We start from the raw sequence: 21223 nt of genomic DNA on the forward strand, positions 1-21223 counted from the left end.
GGTTGATTTAGTGACGTAATGTAGCTCAGGAAGAATAGTATTGCTGATTATATTATTTGTCATTCGCTTTCTGGATTCTAATTATGCTATTCGTACTGGTGCTTTAACTGCATTCTGTCACATGTACGATTTCCTTTTGTTTATTTTTGGTTAAGTTGTTTAGTGAAGGTAGCATCATTTGTATGCCGTTTTGTGGAGTAGTGATCCTTCTATATGGGTTGCAAGATGCTTCTGTTGTCAGGTGATATGATAGCTTCATGCCTGTGGTAAGAGGCATGGTCTTGGTTTGGAAACAAAAATATAGTGTTTGTGAAATGAACGTTGCTAATGTTTGGTCAGCGCTTCAGCTATATTTGACGGGGTAAGGCATATACATTGTCTGCTTGAAGTAAGATAGTTTAAAATGCTATTTATAGGGCATATCAACTCCTTCTTAGCATTATGGTTCAAATTTATTTTGGTTTGGAAATAGTTTGGGAGGAAATATACTTATTGCCTTAAAAATGGGTTTTCACTATTGCTTGTGGTATGTATGGCAGGTTGAAAATGAAAATGACGGTAATGAGGTTGATGAGTGAGACTATGAAGGAGGACCTGCTGAAATCATCTGGCAAGGAAATGACATAATTCTCAAGAAGAAAACGGTCAAGATTCCTAAGAAAAACAGAGACCAAGAAACTAGAAAGGTGTGCAACATGAATCTGGAACTTTGTTTAGATATATTGTAGGATAGATTATCCTACAGATGAGTTTCATTTTTGGTTTAACCAATCAGTTTAAATTGTGGAGGTTGTCATTTATTTGACAGGATTCTAATAGGCCTACGTCAAATCCTCTCCCTCCACAATCTGAAGCTTTTTCTGATTATAAAAGTTCATCAATGTCAGCACAGCAGCTGATTGAGAGTGTTGCTCAACAAGTACCCCATTTTGGAACTGAACAGGTGTTCCTTTATCATCTCATGTTTGCCCTTATTACCCATTTGTGTGTTGGGAACTCTTTAGTCTTTATAGCTCTGATAATACTTCTTATATTTCACGAGTTGACTGCCATTTTGATCAGCAGTGAATGATCTATAATCTTTAAGTTGTGTACTTTTATATCTGACAGGATAAAGCTCATTGCCCTTTCCATTTGAAAACTGGAGCTTGTCGGTTTGGTCAGCGTTGTAGCAGAGTCCATTTCTGTCCTGATAAATCTTCCACACTGCTTATCAAGAACATGTACAATGGTCCCGGCCTTGCTTGGGAGCAGGATGAGGGGCTCGAGGTCTGTTAATGCTGCCATGCCTTCCCGTGATTCTTGTATCCTAATTCTAACTTTGGGGGTTTTCATATCCTTCCCAAATCTGTGAAACCTTTGGTTTATTGTTTCTAATCCTACTATGTTAAGTAGGCATATCTGACATCAAATGAACCTTTTTTTTTTCCCTGTTGTTTGTGGTTGTTTTCTACCATCATAGACTGTTGTATCATTTTTTTTTTTTGAGCTGTTATTTGTTTTTTCCTAGTTCAGGTATGTGGCTTAGTTCATTTTATAGTCTGTTCATTTGTGAAATGGTACTCTTCTTCTTTGACTTGATTGATCAGAGATTCATTTGTGAGATCCACTTTGGTGGGGGTTCAAGCTTTCGGCCTTGGTTCTTGGAATCAAAGATACCCCAATAGTGTATCCTTCCTTGCTGGCAATAGTAACGTGTTACCACATAACGTTTGCCTTGTTTTCTTAATCTTCTTACCTTTATGTCATAAGGTTTCTTCCCTATTTATTTCTTCTTTACACCTATATTAACCCAGTGTGTGTTGACATGTATCTCTGCACATGTGGTCTCATGCTTTGGAAGTAACCTTTATTTTAATCACAAACATAACATTTTATCAATTAAAAGAAAGCTGAGTTACAAGAAAATATGTATTTTTTAAGGGATCTTATAGTCGTCTTTCATCATGATGTTCCTTTTATTTTATGCCAGTGAGAGATATTATGCTTCAGTGTCCATATTGAGATTATTTTTCTTTCTTTTTTGTGTTCAATTGTTTCATAAGTTCGTGAGTTTACTGTAGTAATCTACAAGTTTTCTTCCTTAACAACTCATAGTTTGTTGGGCAATATATCTGTCGTGGGAGGTGTTAAAGCTGTCTGATATCACATCTGACATCCCACAGTTTGTGATGGTTGGCTACAACTTTTAGAAGTATCTGAATGCAGTTAACTCTACTCACTCTAAACATGTCAAAGGCAAATGAAATGAAAAGAACAAAGAATCTATTTTGAAAGTGAATTGCTTATTTTTTCCATAATCAGAACCGAAGAATGTAAATAATTCATTTGGACTTTGTATTATTATGATCCTTATTAGTAAGCATTATAATGAACTGGCAATCATAGTTTTCTATGTGGTTGCCGTACATCTTTGTTAATGCCGTTTTGTTTATGGCTGCCGGTGTGCTTCTTGTTCACTGATTGTAAATTTTTGTTTTAATAAAATTTTTTCTTTTCACTGAGAAAAAAATAGGTACAAATCATATAATTAGCTTTTTTTATGCAGAATGTTTGGTTAGAAATGGAAAACTTTTCTTATTTCGATGATATAGTTACCGATTTTCCGTTTACAGTTTTTCTCTAAGATTCTATTGTATTGGGTTGATCTTTGAGTGTCACTATGTTGTGTTATGTTTTCCTTCATTTGTTTTCAGGTATATCTTTGCATGTACGATGTTTTTTTTTTTGTTAGTTGACATATGCTACAAGTTAGAACCTGAAAACAAAATAAGGCAACCCTAGTTTTGTCCCTGTAATTCTTTTAAAATAACTATTTAAGGTATCAGATGGATTTTGTTTCTATTATATTTGGTGGAGACATGTGCTTTAGTGAGTGAATCTGAACTCATCTATGTTGATATTCAAGTCAAGTACACCTTTTTATAATGCAAAGTTGCAATTTTGTTCATTTTTTAAAACAGTCATTCTTAGTATCTTTAAACAGTTGCCATACCTTTCTGAACACCCTGGTGTTTCCGTGTTTTGGCTGAGGATGTATGGCTCACCTGTTTTGTATCTTGACAAAATTTAATATTGGGATAGGCCAGTTGCCTCTTTCTATTTTAGTATATGCTGATGAGTATAATTTTTCTGGTTTCATGTTGCTTCCCTTTTTTCAGTATACTGATGAGGAGGTTGAGCGCTGCTATGAAGAATTTTATGAGGATGTGCATACGGAATTCTTGAGGTTTGGAGAAATTATAAATTTCAAGGTTCCTGACAGCTTCTTTGTGATACCAAAACACTTCATCTGTTTTCAAAAGTATAAGGGCAATCGGCTGAAATTCTAGACTTCTTCTTGTTACTTTCATATTCGTGCCATACATATTTTCGGTTGGTAATCTTACAGCGACACATGGAGTATCTGTGTCAGGTTTGCAGAAATGGTGCATTCCACTTGCGGGGAAATGTGTACATACACTACAAATCAATGGATTCAGCTGTTGTTGCTTATCAATCTGTCAATGGCCGCTACTTTGCTGGGAAATAGGTATTGCACTTTCTTTGTATTTGAATAAGTGCTTACGGGGTGTGATGAGGACGACCACCACCACGATCGCGAAACGGACGGTCATGGAAACCACCAGCACTGCGATAGCCACGATAGCCGTCACCACCATTGTTGCGAGACCCATCATGTTGAGGACGACCACCCCCACGTGAGAAACGGCCAGAGCCACGATCGCCGCCGCGATCAGAAGAGGAGCGGCCAAGAGAGGCAGAAGAGCCGCGGGAGGCTACCAGGGCCGAGACGTTGGAGTCCGGCGGAGCAGGAGGATCAGCAAGGCGGAGTTCAGCAGCGAGAAGAAGAGCCTCAAGATCAGAAAGGGAGATGGGGTTGTCACGGGCCTAAGCAGCAGCAACAGTGTTCTCAAATTTGGGGCCGACATTAGACATGACGACCGGCACCATGTCATCAGCAGAAACAGGTGCCCCGGCAAGGGCCAATTGATCTGCAATACCATTGATCTTATCAAGAAAGTCAGAAATTGAAGAATCATCTCGTTTGGTCTGGAAGAAAGCAGTACGAAGCTGAAGAATGCGACTTTGGTTTGTAGAAGCAAAACGCTGCTGAAGAGCAACCCAAACATCACGGGCAGTGGAATGACGAGCAGTGGCGGCGAGGGCCTGGTGACCAAGAGAGCCATTGATCCAAGAAAGAACAAGCTGGTCCTTCTGAACCCAGTCAGCATACGCGGGGTTGGGTTTGGAAGAGGCGTTGCCGGTATCGTCGGACAAGAACGCCGAGGGGCAGATGGAAGTACCATCAATAAAAGCCAACAATTGACGACTGCGAAGAACAGGTAGCAACTGAGCCAACCAAAGAGGATAATTGGAAGAGTCAAGTTTGATGGAGATCGCATGAGAAACAGAAGGGAAGATGTCGGAGGAAGGAGTAGTCGAACTGGTTGAGGCAGCCATGGAGAAGAGTAGGAACAACAACAACAACAACAAAGCCTTTTCCCACTAAGTGGGGTCGGCTATATGAATCCTAGAACGCCATTGCGCTCGGTTTTGTGTCATGTCCTCCGTTAGATCCAAGTACTCAAGTCTTTTCTTAGGGTCTCTTCCAAAGTTTTCCTAGGTCTTCCTCTACCCCTTCGGCCCTGAACCTCTGTCCCGTAGTCACATTTTCGAACCGGAGCGTCAGTAGGCCTTCTTTGCACATGTCCAAACCACCGGAACCGATTTTCTCTCATATTTCCTTCACTTTTGGCTACTCCTACTTTACCTCGGATAACCTCATTCCCAATCTTATCCTTTCTCGTGTGCCCATACATCCCACGAAGCATCCTCATCTCCGCTACACCCATTTTGTGTACGTTGATGATTCACTGCCCAACATTCTGTGCCATACAACATCGCTGGCCTTATTACCGTCCTATAAAATTTTCCCTTGAGCTTCAGTGGCCTACGACGGTCACACAACACGCCGGATGCACTCTTACACTTCATCCATCCAGCTTGTATTCTATGGTTGAGATCTCCATCTAATTCTCCGTTCTCTTGCAAGATAGATCCTAGGTAGCGAAAACGGTCACTTTTTGTGATCTTCGCTAGATTGCTCCGGTTATTAGTGTGGATAAGTATATAAATGGATAGAGATAGGAAAGCAAACACAAGATGTACGTGGTTCACCCAGATTGGCTACGTCCACGGAATAGAGGGTTTACACAAGTACATAGGTTCAAGCTCTCCTTTAGTGAGTACAAGTGAATGATTTAGTACAAATGACATTAGGAAATATTGTGGGAGAATGATCTCGTAGCCACGAAACTTCTAAGTACCGGAGTGTGGTATCGTCTTGACTTGCCTTATCTGTCTCATAGGTAGATGTGGCATCTTCTCTGGAAGTACTCTTCCTCCATCCAGGGGTGGTATCTGTAACTGGTGGAGATGCACAAGGTAATGTATCAATTTCACTTGAAGCTTACTTGTAGTTTCATGCTTGGTCAAGCGCGATACAAACCATGTAGTAGGAGTCCCCCAAGTCGCCGAGCTAGGGGATCTGCTGAAAGAGGTGACAGACAAGGTAAGCAATCAGAGCTCCGGCTGATTGTTCACATTCTTCCTATCTTGCAGGCAGCATGAAGGATAAAGAGAAGAAAAATGAGGAGAGATGATATGGGATACTTTTGCTTTTGAAGAAGTAACTTTCCACAGGCTTATTCTTGAACTGGGCTGGAGGGTTTTCTGGTTTCCTCCAGAGTATAAGGCCGACTGAAGAATTTGAGGGTCAAAACAAGTCCATCAAATCTAGAGTACGTTCGACCCTGCTGATATGGGATACTTTTGCTTTTGACAGAGTAGTGGATGTATCGGCACGTGTACTGTTACGCTTGTCTCCACATGCTTCCTTGTATCCTTCTCACTTGCCCTATTTGTTCCTCAGGCAGATGCGGTATCTTCCCTGGAAGCATAAGATGTTGAAGATGAGTACTCGAGAGCAATGCCAGGTAAGTAATCAGGTAAGGGGTTCCAGGCAGTCAGTTCCTGGCTGGAAGCTTGATTCCAAGTGCTGACTGATTGCTCTCTTTCTCCTTGTCTTGCAGGTAAGAACAAGGCCAAAGGAAAAGACAGGGAAAAAGCATGATATGGGATACTCTTGCTTTTAACCCTGATGATATGAGATATTCTTGCTCTAGTATAGCTTGTTTACAGAGGTATTATCGGGGGGAAAGAAAGCTGAATATTTCGAAAGGCTTCGTTGGGAGTGCCCTCTCAGATAAGAGGAAGGGTTGAGCATTTTTGCAGGTCTGCCTGTCCGTTAGGGATGGAGGTCGACATATATAGGAGTCTCCCTAACATCAAATAATAATGCTATTCCTTTACCCTGCTTGGTTATAGCACGGTAGTGGGAGCTGCCAGCTTCACATGTTTTAACTCTGTCAGAGCACTTTGAAAAAGTGGTCTGTGGTATCTGGAAAGCTGATGTTGCGTGTGAAGATTACAGATAAGCTTTATCCAAGGAGATCCAGCTCTTGAAGTTGGGAAAGTGGTGCCTCTTCGATTTTCGAACAAGCAATCCTGTCGGGGATTTGGCTCTCGAGATTCGGAGAACGATGCCTCTTCGATTTTGAGAAAGCAATCCTACTGGGGGTCTGGCTCTCGAGATTCGGAGAGCGGTGTCTCTTCAATTTTTGAGAAAGTAATCATGTTGGGAGTCTGGCTCTCGAGATTCGGAGGGCGGTGCCTCTTCGATTTTGGAGCAAGCAATCTTGTTGGGAGTGTTTTCTCGAATGTGAGTAAAGGTTGGACGTGTTTGCTAGTCTACCTTGCCACGAAGCACAGAGGTTGACACACAGGGACTTTCCAATTATCCAGCAATGGTACTGTTCCTTTACCCTCTCTTCGATTTTTGAGAAAGTAATCATGTTGGGAGTCTGGCTCTCGAGATTCGGAGGGCGGTGCCTCTTCGATTTTGGAGCAAGCAATCTTGTTGGGAGTGTTTTCTCGAATGTGAGTAAAGGTTGGGCATATTTGCTAGTCTACCTTGCCACGAAGCACAAAGGTTGACACACAGGGACTTTCCAATTATCCAGCAGTGGTACTGTTCCTTTACCCTCTCTTCGATTTTTGAGAAAGTAATCATGTTGGGAGTCTGGCTCTCGAGATTCGGAGGGCGGTGCCTCTTCAATTTTGGAGCAAGCAATCTTGTTGGGAGTGTTTTCTCGAATGTGAGTACAGGTTGGGCATATTTGCTAGTCTACCTTGCCACGAAGCACAGAGGTTAACACACCGGGACTTTCCAATTATCCAGCAGTGGTACTGTTCCTTTACCCTTGTGGGTAATAATATGGTAGCTAGACCTTCAAAATTTATGTGTTTAAACTTTGTTAGTGTTGTTTCTTTGCAATTCTTTTACCTTTCTTGGTCAGAGCGATGTAGTGGGAGCTACAAGCTTCACGTGTCTCAACTTTGTCAGAGAACTTTGGCAAAGTTATCTGTGGTACCCATGAGCTACTGTTGCGTGTGGGAAGTGGGTGATTGAACAGTACGATTCATGTGCTTTCTACTTCGTCAGAAATCTTCGACAGAATGCCCATAATTTTCGCAAAGCTGAGTGTGCGTGTGACAGGTGCTGACAAGGCTGGAAAAGTAGGTGCCTCTTCGGTTTCTGAGATCGGCCCTCGTGGTCTCTGAGCATCCCAGCTTTTGAGAAAGCAAGCCTCTTCGATTTCTGAGATCGGCCTTCGTGGTCTTTGAGCAGCCCAGCTTTTGAGAAAGCAAACGCCTCTTCGATTTCTGAGATCGACCCTCGTGGTCTCTGAGCAGCCCAACTTTTGAGAAAGCAAACGCCTCTTCGATTTCTGAGCAGGCGCCTTTTCGATTTCTGAAGCTTCGTCGAGTGCAGATTTTTATAGGGGCTGACATTAAGTTCCAAAGCACACTTGAATATCCACCAGTAGAAGCTCCATTCTTGCACTTCTAAGATCTTGATTTGTCCGACCTCTTCTCTCTTCAACACCTTTGAAAATGTCTGGCCCCTCCGACCGTCGTTTTGACTTGAACCTTGTTGAAGAGGCAGCCCCGCCTTCTCCAGACAATATATGGCGCCCATCCTTCGCCTCCCCTACTGGTCCTCTTACCGTTGGGGATTCCGTGATGAAGAATGATATGACCGCTGCGGTAGTGGCCAGGAACCTTCTCACTCCCAAAGATAACAGACTACTTTCCAAACGGTCTGATGAGTTGGCTGTTAAGGATTCTTTGGCTCTCAGTGTTCAGTGTGCAGGTTCTGTGTCTAATATGGCCCAACGCCTATTTGCTCGAACCCGCCAAGTTGAATCATTGGCGGCTGAAGTGATGAGTCTCAAACAGGAGATTAGAGGGCTCAAGCATGAAAATAAACAGTTGCACCGGCTCGCACATGACTATGCTACAAACATGAAGAGGAAGCTTGACCAGATGAAGGAATCTGATGGTCAGGTTTTACTTGATCATCAGAGATTTGTGGGTTTGTTCCAAAGGCATTTATTGCCTTCGTCTTCTGGGGCTGTACCGCGTAATGAAGCTCCAAATGATCAACCTCTGATGCCTCCTCCTTCTAGGGTTTTGTCCAGTACTGAGGCTCCGAATGATCCTCCTCCGGTGCCTTCTCTTTCTGGGGCTCTACCGACTGCTGAGACTTCTCCTAAGCAACCTTTGTGAAGGCTCCCTCTTGTTTGTTTATTTTGACTCAAGTATATGTACATATTTGTAACTTATCGGGGATATCAATAAATAAGCTTTCCTTCATTTCAACGTATTGTGTTAAATACACCAAAGCCTTCTTCGCTAAGTTCTTTTAATTTTCTTTTGTTGAAGCTTGTATGTTGAAGCTTTGTGAGTGGAGCATATAGGTTGAGGTAGTGTTCCCTTAATTTCCCGAGTGAGGAAAACTTCTTGGTTGGAGACTTGGAAAATCCAAGTCACTGAGTGGGATCGGCTATATGAATCTTAGAACGCCATTGTGTTCTGTCCTGTGTCATGTCCTCCGTTAGATCTAAGTACTCTAAGTCTTTTCTTAGGGTCTCTTCCAAAGTTTTCCTAGGTCTTCCTCTGCCCCTTCGGCCCTGAACCTCTGTCCCATAGTCGCATCTTCTAATCGGAGCGTCAGTAGGCCTTCTTTGCACATGTCCAAACCACCGTAACCGATTTTCTCTCATCTTTCCTTCAATTTCGGCTACTCCTACTTTACCCCGGATATCCTCATTCCTAATCTTATCCTTTCTCGTGTGCCCACACATCCAACGAAGCATCCTCATCTCCGCTACACCCATTTTGTGTACGTGTTGATGCTTCACCGCCCAACATTCTGTGCCATACAGCATCGCCGGCCTTATTGCCGTCCTATAAAATTTTCCCTTGAGCTTCAGTGGCATACGGCGGTCACACAACACGCCGGATGCACTCTTCCACTTCATCCATCCAGCTTGTATTCTATGGTTGAGATCTCCATCTAATTCTCCATTCTTTTGCAAGATAGATCCTAGGTAACGAAAACGGTCGCTCTTTGGTATTTCTTGATCTCCGATCCTCACCCCTAACTCGTTTTGGCCTCCATTTGCACTGAACTTGCACTCCATATATTCTGTCTTTGATCGGCTTAGGCGAAGACCTTTAGATTCCAACACTTCTCTCCAAAGGTTAAGCTTTGTATTTACCCCTTCCTGAGTTTCATCTATCAACACTATATCGTCTGCGAAAAGCATACACCAAGGAATATCACCTTGAATATGTCATGTTAACTCATCCATTACCAACGCAAAAAGGTAAGGACTTAAGGATGAGCCTTGATGTAATCCTACAGTTATGGGAAAGCTTTCGGTTTGTCCTTCATGAGTTCTTACGGCAGTCTTTGCTCCTTCATACATATCCTGTATAGCTTGGATATATGCTACTCGTACTCCTTTCTTCTCTAAAATCCTCCAAAGAATGTCTCTTGAAGCTGGGAGGGACAGATGGGGTTGCTGCTTGTGCAAAAGAAAGAACCCGCCTGTGAGGGTCACGGGAGTAAACATGTAGGGCCGGCTGTGGTGGGTCGGATGATGGACTGGATTGATGAGTCTCCAAAGAGGGGGACACAACCACCGGTTGGCTGCTAGACGGTCGGGGGGCACGCGGAAGAGGCCCAGTGATTTCTAAAACAGGAGGAGGAGATGAGGCCGGGGAGGATGGGGCAAGAGAGCCAGAGATGGCCTTGAAAGGAAAATTACCTTCATCAAACACAACATGGCGTGATAAAAAGATGCGGTTAGTAGAGATGTCTAAGCACCGATAACCTTGATGATTGAGAGAGTAACCAAGAAAAACACATTTAGTAGAACGAAATTGGAGTTTATTATTATTATAGGGTCGTAGGTAAGGAAAACATGCACACCCAAAGGTCTTTAAAAAACTATAATCAGGTTCCTTAAGAAACAACTTTTGATAAGGAGACATAAAACCAAGTACTTTAGAGGGGAGGCGATTGAGAAGATAAACTGCTGTGTGCATGGCCTCAGCCCAATAGGCAGGAGGCATCGACGCATGGGCCATTAAAGTAAGTCCAGTGTCGATAATGTGACGGTGTTTGCGTTCCGCCAAACCATTTTGTTCGGGATGGTAAGGGCATGAGAGACGATGATGAATACCATGATGAAGAAAAAAATTCTTGAATTGGTGACTAGTGTATTCGCCCCCACCATCAGACTGAAACATCTTAATTTTAGTGGAGAATTGATTTTCAACCAAGGTCTTAAAGTGAGTAAAAATATTAAAGACTTCAGATTTCAATTTCATGGGATAAATCCAAGAATAACGAGAGAAATTATCAACAAAAAGAACATAATATTGGAAACCACTAACAGATTTATTGGACGCACTCCACACGTCGGAGTGAATAAGCTCAAGAGGAGCTTGAGTAACAGACAATGATGCAGAAAAAGGTAACTTAACACTTTTGCCTAAGGGACAAGAATGACACATAAAAGTATTGAGATTGAGGTTGCCAGAAACAGGCAACTTATTCGAATGCCTAGAAAAAAGAAATTTTAAAATGGAAGAAGATGGATGGCCTAAACGAGAGTGCCAGACATCACTACCAACACGAACACCAAGAAAAGCAGCACGACCATGAGCAGTCGGTGATGAAGAGGAAAAGGGATAAAAGCCATTGCTACTCTTGCCCGAAAAAAGAATCGTCCCCGTCTCCATATCCTGAATATAGAAACAAGAAGGAAACAATGTAATATAACAATTGTTATCCAACATAAACCGATTAGCAGACAACACAGAAGTAGAAGCATCCGGACAATGAAGAACATCATTAAGCTTGAAAGAAATATTATTATGAGAGAGAGTGGAGGAGCCAATACGGTTAATGGGCAAACCTGTACCGCCAACGACACCACCGACGGAATCACCACCACGATAATCACGGGACTGAGACAAAGTATTGAGATCATTGGTGATATGCGAGTTGGCCCCGGAATCAATGAGCCAAGGCTGGGAGTGCTGAGCAGTCAAGGCAGTGAGACGGGAAGAAGGAGGACGACCTTCATAAGCCAAATTAAGGCGTTGAGCACAGTCAAGAGCACCATGACCAAAAGTATTGCAAATCTGGCAGCGAGGACGGGAGGAACCGTGATATGGGGCTGGACCAAGAACCCCATAAGCATTGTTGGAGCCACGGAAGCGAGAGCCATCATGCTGAGGACGACCACCACCACGATCGCGAAACGGACGGTCATGGAAACCACCAGCACCGCGATAGCCACGATAGCCGTCACCACCATTGTTGCGAGACCCATCATGTTGAGGACGACCACCCCCACGTGAGAAACGGCCAGAGCCACGATCGCCGCCGCGATCAGAAGAGGAGCGGCCACGAGAGGCAGAAGAGCCGCGGGAGGCTACCAGGGCCGAGACGTTGGAGTCCGGCGGAGCAGGAGGATCAGCAAGGCGGAGTTCAGCAGCGAGAAGAAGAGCCTCAAGATCAGAAAGGGAGATGGGGTTGTCACGGGCCTGAGCAGCAGCAACAGTGTTCTCAAATTTGGGGCCGACATTAGACATGACGACCGGCACCATGTCATCAGCAGAAACAGGTGCCCCGGCAAGGGCCAATTGATCTGCAATACCATTGATCTTATCAAGAAAGTCAGAAATTGAAGAATCACCTCGTTTGGTCTGGAAGAAAGCAGTACGAAGCTGAAGAATGCGACTTTGGTTTGTAGAAGCAAAACGCTGCTGAAGAGCAACCCAAACATCACGGGCAGTGGAATGACGAGCAGTGGCGGCGAGGGCCTGGTGACCAAGAGAGCCATTGATCCAAGAAAGAACAAGCTGGTCCTTCTGAACCCAGTCAGCATACGCGGGGTTGGGTTTGGAAGAGGCGTTGCCGGTATCGTCGGACAAGAACGCCGAGGGGCAGATGGAAGTACCATCAACAAAAGCCAACAATTGACGACTGCGAAGAACAGGTAGCAACTGAGCCAACCAAAGAGGATAATTGGAAGAGTCAAGTTTGATGGAGATCGCATGAGAAATAGAAGGGAAGATGTCGGAGGAAGGAGTAGTCGAACTGGTTGAGGCAGCCATGGAGAAGAGTAGGAAGAATCCGAAAAAGAAAAAAAAGGACGTTAGTCACTGGCTCTGAGTACCATAAAAGATAACTCAAAAGAAGGTATTTTGGCTCAATCCCTCGATGTCTTAGAGGGTGCATTATCATTGATTTAAATAGTGTACAATGACTTGATTTACAAGTATAATTAATCTACAAAGAATACATAAAGGGAATGTTTTAATAAAACAGGGAAATCTGGAAATCATGATGAAACAGGAAACAATCCCAAGAGATCAGGAATGTATCATCCTTTAGTTTGGCAGATAAGTTGTGAATTTATTAATGTGACCAGATGGAAGGTTGCCATATGCGGGGAATATATGAAGTCGAGGTACAAGGAATTGGCAGTTTCTTCATTTCCCGTTGTGTTTTTTAGCCACACTCTTTCTTCTTGTTAAATTATTTGGTTGCACTTTTTGTTGGTATATGGTCCAGCCCATGATCAATGTTCTAGATTATTCTAGTAAGCAAGAGAGATGGCTGGAGCATGCTAGACAATTCTAGCATGTTATTAAGTTGATGGAAGAAGCTAGAGAGTACTAGCTTCCTTGGTTGCAAATGGAAAGATCTAGAAGCCACACTTTTGTGGCTAGTCTAGATCTTTCTATGCTAGAGGTTTGAAGAATACACTAGAAACTAGTAGAATGCCAAACCCTCACCTATAAATATGAGTGTGATGTTGTAGTGAACCAACAAATCAAGAGAGTAGTGAGTAGCAAAGGATCAAGTCCAAAGCTAGAGTTCCACTCCAAGAGTGAGAGTGAGAGTGTTCCACTACACATTGTGTGAGTGAAGTTTAGTGTGATAGAAAGTGTGTGTCCTACTTTCTTGTATCCATCAAGCCTTGTCTTTGGCTTGGTAAGACTACTCTTGTTGTATTCATCTTTTTCATATAGTGAAGATTGATCCTTGTTTGGTGGACGTAGGCATAAATTGCCGAACCACATAAATTCTTGGTGTCCATTTTCTACTTTACCTTGTGCATTCTCTATCTTGTAGTACCGACATTCCTAACAAGTGGTATCAGAGCCCGGTTGGCTCGTACTACGAGATGGAAGGAAGTGGCACTATGATCAAACTCACCAACTCCAATTGGGTAACATGGAAGCCAAGGATGGAGGACATTCTCTATTGCAAGGATTTGCATGAGCCAATTGAAGGAGATGCCGCTAAGCCCGAGAGCATGTCCGATGCCGAGTGGAAGAAGATGAATCGCAAGGCTATTGGCACAATTAGACAATGGGTGGATGATAGTGTTTTTCACCATGTGTCTAATGAAACCAATGCTCGCGAGTTTTGGACGAAGCTTGAGTCCTTGTTCGAGAAGAAGACCCCAGCCAAGAAAGCCTTCTTGATCAAAGAGCTCATCAATGTGAAGTACAAGGATGGTTTAAGTGTAGCAGAACACTTGAACAATTTCCAGAATATCATCAACCAGTTGGCTACTATGAAAATGACGATCGAGGACGAGCTACAAGCGCTCTTGTTACTTGGATCCTTGCCAGACAGTTGGGAGACCTTTGTGGTGAGTATAAGTAACTCTGCTTCTAATGGTGTTCTTACTCTTGATAATGTTAAAAATAGCATGCTCAATGAAGATACAAGGAGAAAGATTTCTGGCACAGATAGCAGCCAAGTATTTGTCACAGAGAACCGCGGAAAAAGCACGAGTAGAGGGCCTAGAGGTCATGGCAGGAGTCCTAGCCGATCCAAGTCAAGGTTCAGGGGTGCATGCCACCATTGTGGCAAAGAAGGCCATATGAAGAAAAATTGTCGAGTTTGGAAGAGAGAGCAAAGGGAAGGAAACAATCAGAAGAAAGATGATACTGGCAATACCACCGCTGTCATATGTGGTGATGTACCAGAAATATTGTCTGTTGGTGAATGTCTGCATATGGGCAACTCTGACAGAGACATTGAATGGATCTTTGATAATGGAGCTTCCTTCCATGCTACGTCCAAACGGGAGTTCTTCAGTACATACAAAGAAGGTGACTTTGGCATAGTGAAGATGGGGAATGAAAGCTATTCCAAAATTCTTGGAATTGGTGATATCTGCTTAAGAACTAATCTCGGCTGCCAATTGATGTTGAAAGATGTGAGGCATATTCCTGATATACGTCTCAATCTGATATCCATCGGTACCCTTGATCGACAAGGATATTATCACCATATTGGCGAAGGAAAATTGAAGCTTACTAAAGGCTTAATGGTGGTAGCAAGAGCACGACTTTGTTGTACGTTGTACCGGTCAAATGCCAAGGTTTTGAAAGGTGAGTTGAATGCTGTGGAAGACTCATCTCTAGACTTGTGGCATAAGAGGCTAGGCCACATGAGCGAGAAAGGCCTACAAGTTTTGGCAAAGAAGTCTCATATTCCCTTTGCCAAAGGTACGTCGTTAAACTCTTGTGAGCATTGTTTATTCGGAAAACAAAGAAGAGTTAGTTTTTCTGTTCCATCTACAAAGAAAGGAAACTTGTTAGATCTTGTTTATTCAGATGTGTGTGGTCCCATGGAAGTCGAGTCACTTGGAAGAAATAAATATTTTGTTACTTATATTGATGATGCTTCACGAAGGGTGTGGGTGTATTTGTTGAAATCCAAAGACCAGGTGTTTCAGACATTCCAGGAGTTCCATGCCATGGTGGAGAGGGAAATTGGGAAACCTCTTAAGTGCCTTCGTAGCGACAACGGCGGCGAGTACACATCTCACCAGTTTAGAGAGTATTGTGTAAAACATGGCATACGTCATGAGAAGACAGTTCCTGGAACTCCACAACATAACGGTGTTGCTGAAAGAATGAACCGAACCATCATGGAGAAAGTCAGGTGTATGTTGAGGACTGCAAAGTTATCTAAGCAGTTCTGGGGTGAAGCTGTAAGGACAGCCTGCTATTTGATCAACCGATCTCCATCAGTACCATTAGGTCTTGATGTTCCAGAGAGAGTATGGACTGGTAATGATGTGTCTTACTCTCATCTGAAGGTGTTTGGTTGCAAAGCTTTTGTGCATGTGCCCAAAGAGCAGAGATCGAAGTTAGACTACAAAGCTACACCGTGCATCTTTCTTGGTTATGGCGGTGAAGATTTTGGTTACAGATTATGGGACCCATACCAGAAGAAGTTTATCCGAAGTAGAGACGTGGTCTTTTATGAAGATCAAACAATTGGGGATTCGGATAAAGAGGCACAACCAGATGGCGCAGTCAGAGGAGTTGATCCATTAGCTTCAGATGAAGAAAGTCACGATGACATCCCTGAAGCAACTGCCAATGAAGTGCCTGCAGAATCAGATAATGCTGATCAAGAGGAGCCTGATCAAGATGTGCCAGACCATGAGATTGCTGATCAGGGGGAGCCTAGTCAAGAAGAGCAGATTCAAGGAGAATCCAATCAGGGGGAGCCTCTAGCCCCGCAAGAGAATGAAGATCAGGTCAGAAGATCCAGCAGAAGTCGAAGACCGTCTACCAAGTATTCTTCATCAGAGTATATCATGTTGACTAATTATGGAGAGCCCGAAACTTATGAGGAGGCCAGAGCTCATAACGACAGTGATAAATGGATGAAGGCAATGGAGTCAGAGATGGATTCCTTATTAAAGAATAATACCTATGAGCTGGTGGAGCTTCCAAAGGGCAGAAAAGCATTGAAAAACAAGTGGGTGTTCAAATTGAAAAATGACGACAACATGACAAGGTACAAGGCTCGTTTGGTTGTCAAAGGTTTTGGTCAAAAGAAAGGAGTTGACTTTGATGAGATTTTCTCACCGGTGGTGAAGATGACTTCCATTCGAGTTATCCTTGGTATGGCAGCAAGCATGGATCTTGAGCTCGAGCAGTTAGACGTTAAAACTGCATTTCTCCACGGTAACTTAGAAGAGGAGATATATATGGAGCAACCCAAAGGCTTTGAAGTCAAGGGTAAAGAAACTTTGGTGTGCAAGCTCAAGAAAAGCTTATATGGTCTTAAGCAGGCTCCGAGACAGTGGAATAAGAAGTTCAACTCATTCATGGTGAGTAATGGGTACAAGAGAACTCATGCTGACTCTTGTGTCTATATCAAACAATTTTCTGGAGGTAAATTCATCATTTTGTTGCTTTATGTTGATGACATGTTGATTGTCGGTCAAGATGCTTTTATGATTAAAAAGCTCAAAGAAGAGTTATCTAAGTCCTTTGACATGAAGGACTTAGGGCCAGCCAAGCAGATTTTGGGCATGGAGATAATTCGTGACAGAAAATCCAAGAAGTTGTGGCTGTCACAAGAAAAATATGTTGAACGGGTGCTTGAAAGGTTCAACATGAAAGCAGCCAAATCGGTAAGCTCACCTTTAGCCAATCATATCAAGTTGAGCAAAGAGTCGTGTCCAAAAACATATGAAGAAAAGGAGAAAATGGCAGTTGTTCCCTACTCTTCAGCAGTAGGAAGTATCATGTATGCAATGGTGTGCACACGGCCAGATATTGCTCATGCAGTAGGTGTGGTGAGCAGGTTTCTCTCTAATCCAGGGAAAGACCATTGGGAAGCTGTTAAGTGGATTCTCAGATATTTGAAGGGGACTTCTAAGATGTGCTTGTGCTTTGGCGGTTCCAAACCAATCTTGGAAGGATTTACAGATGCTGACATGGGAGGTGACCTGGATGGCAGAAAATCTACGTCTGGGTACTTGTTTACTTTTGCAGGGGGAGCCGTGTCTTGGCAATCCAAGTTGCAAAAGTGTGTTGCTTTGTCTACAACCGAGGCTGAATACATAGCCGCTACAGAAGCATGCAAGGAGTTGTTGTGGCTGAAGCGGTTTCTCCAAGAGTTGGGTTTTAAGCAAAGTGATTATGGCGTTTATTGTGATAGTCAGAGTGCTCTGGATTTGAGCAAGAACACTGCATACCATTCACGCACCAAGCACATTGATATTCGTTATCACTGGATTAGAGATGCTATCGAGAACAAGATGCTACAGCTGAAGAAGATTCATACCGATAATAATTCTTCAGACATGTTGACAAAGGTGGTCACAAAATCAAAGTTGGAATTCTGCATTAAGGCTGCTGGGATGGACTCCAGGTAACTTGGAGTCATGATCGGAATTCCTCCCTCATGGACTGGAGGGGGAGATTGTTGGTATATGGTCCAGCCCATGATCAATGTTCTAGATTATTCTAGTAAGCAAGAGAGATGGCTGGAGCATGCTAGACAATTCTAGCATGTTATTAAGTTGATGGAAGAAGCTAGAGAGTACTAGCTTCCTTGGTTGCAAATGGAAAGATCTAGAAGCCACACTTTTGTGGCTAGTCTAGATCTTTCTATGCTAGAGGTTTGAAGAATACACTAGAAACTAGTAGAATGCCAAACCCTCACCTATAAATATGGGTGTGATGTTGTAGTGAACCAACAAATCAAGAGAGTAGTGAGTAGCAAAGGATCAAGTCCAAAGCTAGAGTTCCACTCCAAGAGTGAGAGTGAGAGTGTTCCACTACACATTGTGTGAGTGAAGTTTAGTGTGATAGAAAGTGTGTGTCCTACTTTCTTGTATCCATCAAGCCTTGTCTTTGGCTTGGTAAGACTACTCTTGTTGTATTCATCTTTTTCATATAGTGAAGATTGATCCTTGTTTGGTGGACGTAGGCATAAATTGCCGAACCACATAAATTCTTGGTGTCCATTTTCTACTTTACCTTGTGCATTCTCTATCTTGTAGTACCGACATTCCTAACACTTTTCAGATTGAATAAGATTTTACAGAATTTTGTTTTGGAGTAATAAAATAAGTTTTGACTTTAATATGTCAATTCTAACCTTGAAGTCTGAGGATTCTCTTGTTGATAATCATTCTTGTTTAATGTTGCAGACATGTTCCCGTGGTACAGCTTGCAATTTTATCCACTGTTTCCGCAATCCTGGTGGAGACTATGAATGGGCTGATGGTGATAGACCACCCCCAAAATTTTGGGCGAGAAAAATGGTTGCTTTATTTGGTTATTCTGATGCAGATGATAAACCAATGGTAGAAGAAAATTCTGGACAGCGGAGGAACTCTAGCAAGAAGTCATTGGGAGATTCTGAGAGGTATGCTTTACTTTAAGCAGCAGCTGTTGAATGTGTTGTATAACGTACTTGTGAGATGTATGTTAATGTAGCTGTTGGAATATAAAACAATACTTGGCCTGCATCCTACCGGGATAAATTATCATGGTATTAGATTGGGTGATTTTTCATTCAATCCCTACAACTGCAACCTCCCAATTTACGTCGAATTCCATGCAAGGGGGATGGAGAGACAGACCAACATGCATGTGAGAGTTTGCATTGTAGTAATTTTGTCTTGTTTTCGTGCCCGGGATTATATAGCACATAAAAATACCTTAAGCTATATATCATGTTCCAATTATGTACAATTATACATCTGATGCAAGTAAATAATTTTGGTAGGAAGCAGCAGGCAGGTGATGGTAACGTGACACTACAACTGCCCACATTCAGGAATTAATTTGTTGTGCTAAATTTTTCCAGGTGCTTGAAGTGCCCATCGTTTAATTTGGGTTAAGTTTGTGTAATCTATCATCTCGTGATTTAATTATTTTATGTATTATGATTTTCTATGAGGGCGTAGTTTTCTGTTAGGTGCTGATGGACAGTACAATAATTTGTGGAACTTCTTGGTCTCTGTTAGGTTCTCATAGTTTCCAGATTCATGGCAGGTACGGCTTGCGAAGATCTAGGTCTAGAGGGAGGGACAGTGATTCTGGTAGAAGATGTGACAATGAAAATTATGTTCTAGAGGGAACATGCCGTCAGAAGCATACAGGTGATGAGGATCTATGTGAAGAGAGCAAGAACTTAAGAGACTACAACCCTAGGAGGAGCAGAAAGTGGGATACTGAATCTGATGGAGAATTGTTGGAAAGGGAAATAGATAGAGACACACACCGTGGACATACTAGGCGTAGCTCAAGACAGCAAAACAGGGATGATAAGAACAAAACCTATGAAACTGAATCTGATGGGGATTTGTCGCAACGGAACAGAATAGCACAGCATGGTACCAGGAAAAGCTCAAGCCAACAGCGGAAAGTAGAATCCCCGGATGAATATAGGGATCGGGAGAACAAAAATCATGAAGTGAATTGGGACTGGTCAGATAGGGACAGAGACAAAGATGCCGCATACCATGACAATGGTAGACATTCTGGGCAAAAGAGGAAAGTGAGATGTCGGGGTGATCATAAGGACATCAAGAACAGAGCTCATGACACTGATGGAGAGCGGTCAGACAGCAACATGAAAGGTGATGAGCATCACAGTAGGAGGAAAAGCATGGGACCCTCGCCACACTCCAGCAAAGCTTGTAAATTCTCAAATCACAGGGAAAGAACCACCAGGTCCTGTAGTACTGACATAAGTGATGATCTGTTAGAAAACGATGCAGAAAGGCCCCGTAGTCATGCTGGGAAACGATCAAAACGCTTAGATGAAGTGTCATATATTTCAGATGATGATAAAGTCCCAACACTAGATTTGAAACATAGGCGTGATCATTTGAGCATAGAGATGAGGGAAGCTGATTCTCTAGTTGAAAATTTGAAATCAGGTGGAACCCATGAGTCCAGCAGTGTGGGTCTAGATGATATAAGATGCAACTCTGATGTACTCACGGACAAAGAGGATCGCTGGGAACCCGAAAATAGTTCCGTTGAGAATGAGATATACCATACGTGTAAAAGAAAGGCTGGAAGTTGAGAGAGTGGCGATTCTGGCAGGCCAGGTCCATCTAAAGGAAGAGATGAATCAAGTGATTTTGATTCGGAACTCTACTACTAGGGTAAAATTGGCCAGGAAGAAGACGAAAAATCTGACAGGGTAACTCATTCCGAACATGGAAAATCAAGGAGAAAGTCTAGAAACAAAGATGGCAAGCTTGACGGTGATAACAGACCACGGCAGGGTAGCAGCCAATCAAGCCACAGGAGACACTCGAGTGGCTTGGATGATGCCACAGATTCATCCGATGGTGACAAAGAATCTGGAAGGAACCACGAGGCACCATGCAGGTCATAGATCTCGTGATCACAAACGATGTCATTAGAAGAAGTAATCATAAAAGCAATAGGTTAGCCCCTTGAGATTCATCTCTAAGAGTTGTTACAAGTCTGTCCACAAGGAAGAATACATAAATGTAGGCTGTGAAACCGTGTTCAGGCTGTGAAACCGTGTTCTCGTTATCAGTTACTTGTGAAACCCCTTCTTATTGTATTGTTTCCATGTTTTCAGTGCAGTTATAGGCTCTTATATATGAAGAATATTGTGAGGATATGTGCATTATAGTTGAAGTTTGGAGAAAGTATTACTTGGATTGTGAATAATTTAAAATTAGAGAACTTTTTCTTACAAGAAAGAATGAGTTTAGTAATATGGCGTTTCATTCAATAATACAATTTAGGTGGAAGTACTTAAAATCTGTTAGACGAGAGACCAGTTGAATTCCTATTGAAACACTTAGAGCCTCTGTCGCTAGAAGCTAACCAAGTAAACTTCAACACCAGTAGTCTTACAGTCAGTTATGGTGGAAGTTATATGTGTAGTAGCTTTAACCCCATAAGA

General features: G+C 42.7%; 1 pseudogene; it reads left to right on the forward strand.

Annotated features, from left to right (window-relative positions):
• The first annotated feature begins 213 nt into the window (after window positions 1-213).
• Window positions 214-20969, forward strand: LOC103431041 (zinc finger CCCH domain-containing protein 5-like; annotated as a pseudogene).
• Window positions 20970-21223: the final 254 nt, after the last annotated feature.

Source organism: Malus domestica, chromosome 05 (assembly GCF_042453785.1).
Source record: "Malus domestica chromosome 05, GDT2T_hap1".
Taxonomy (NCBI): domain Eukaryota; kingdom Viridiplantae; phylum Streptophyta; class Magnoliopsida; order Rosales; family Rosaceae; genus Malus; species Malus domestica.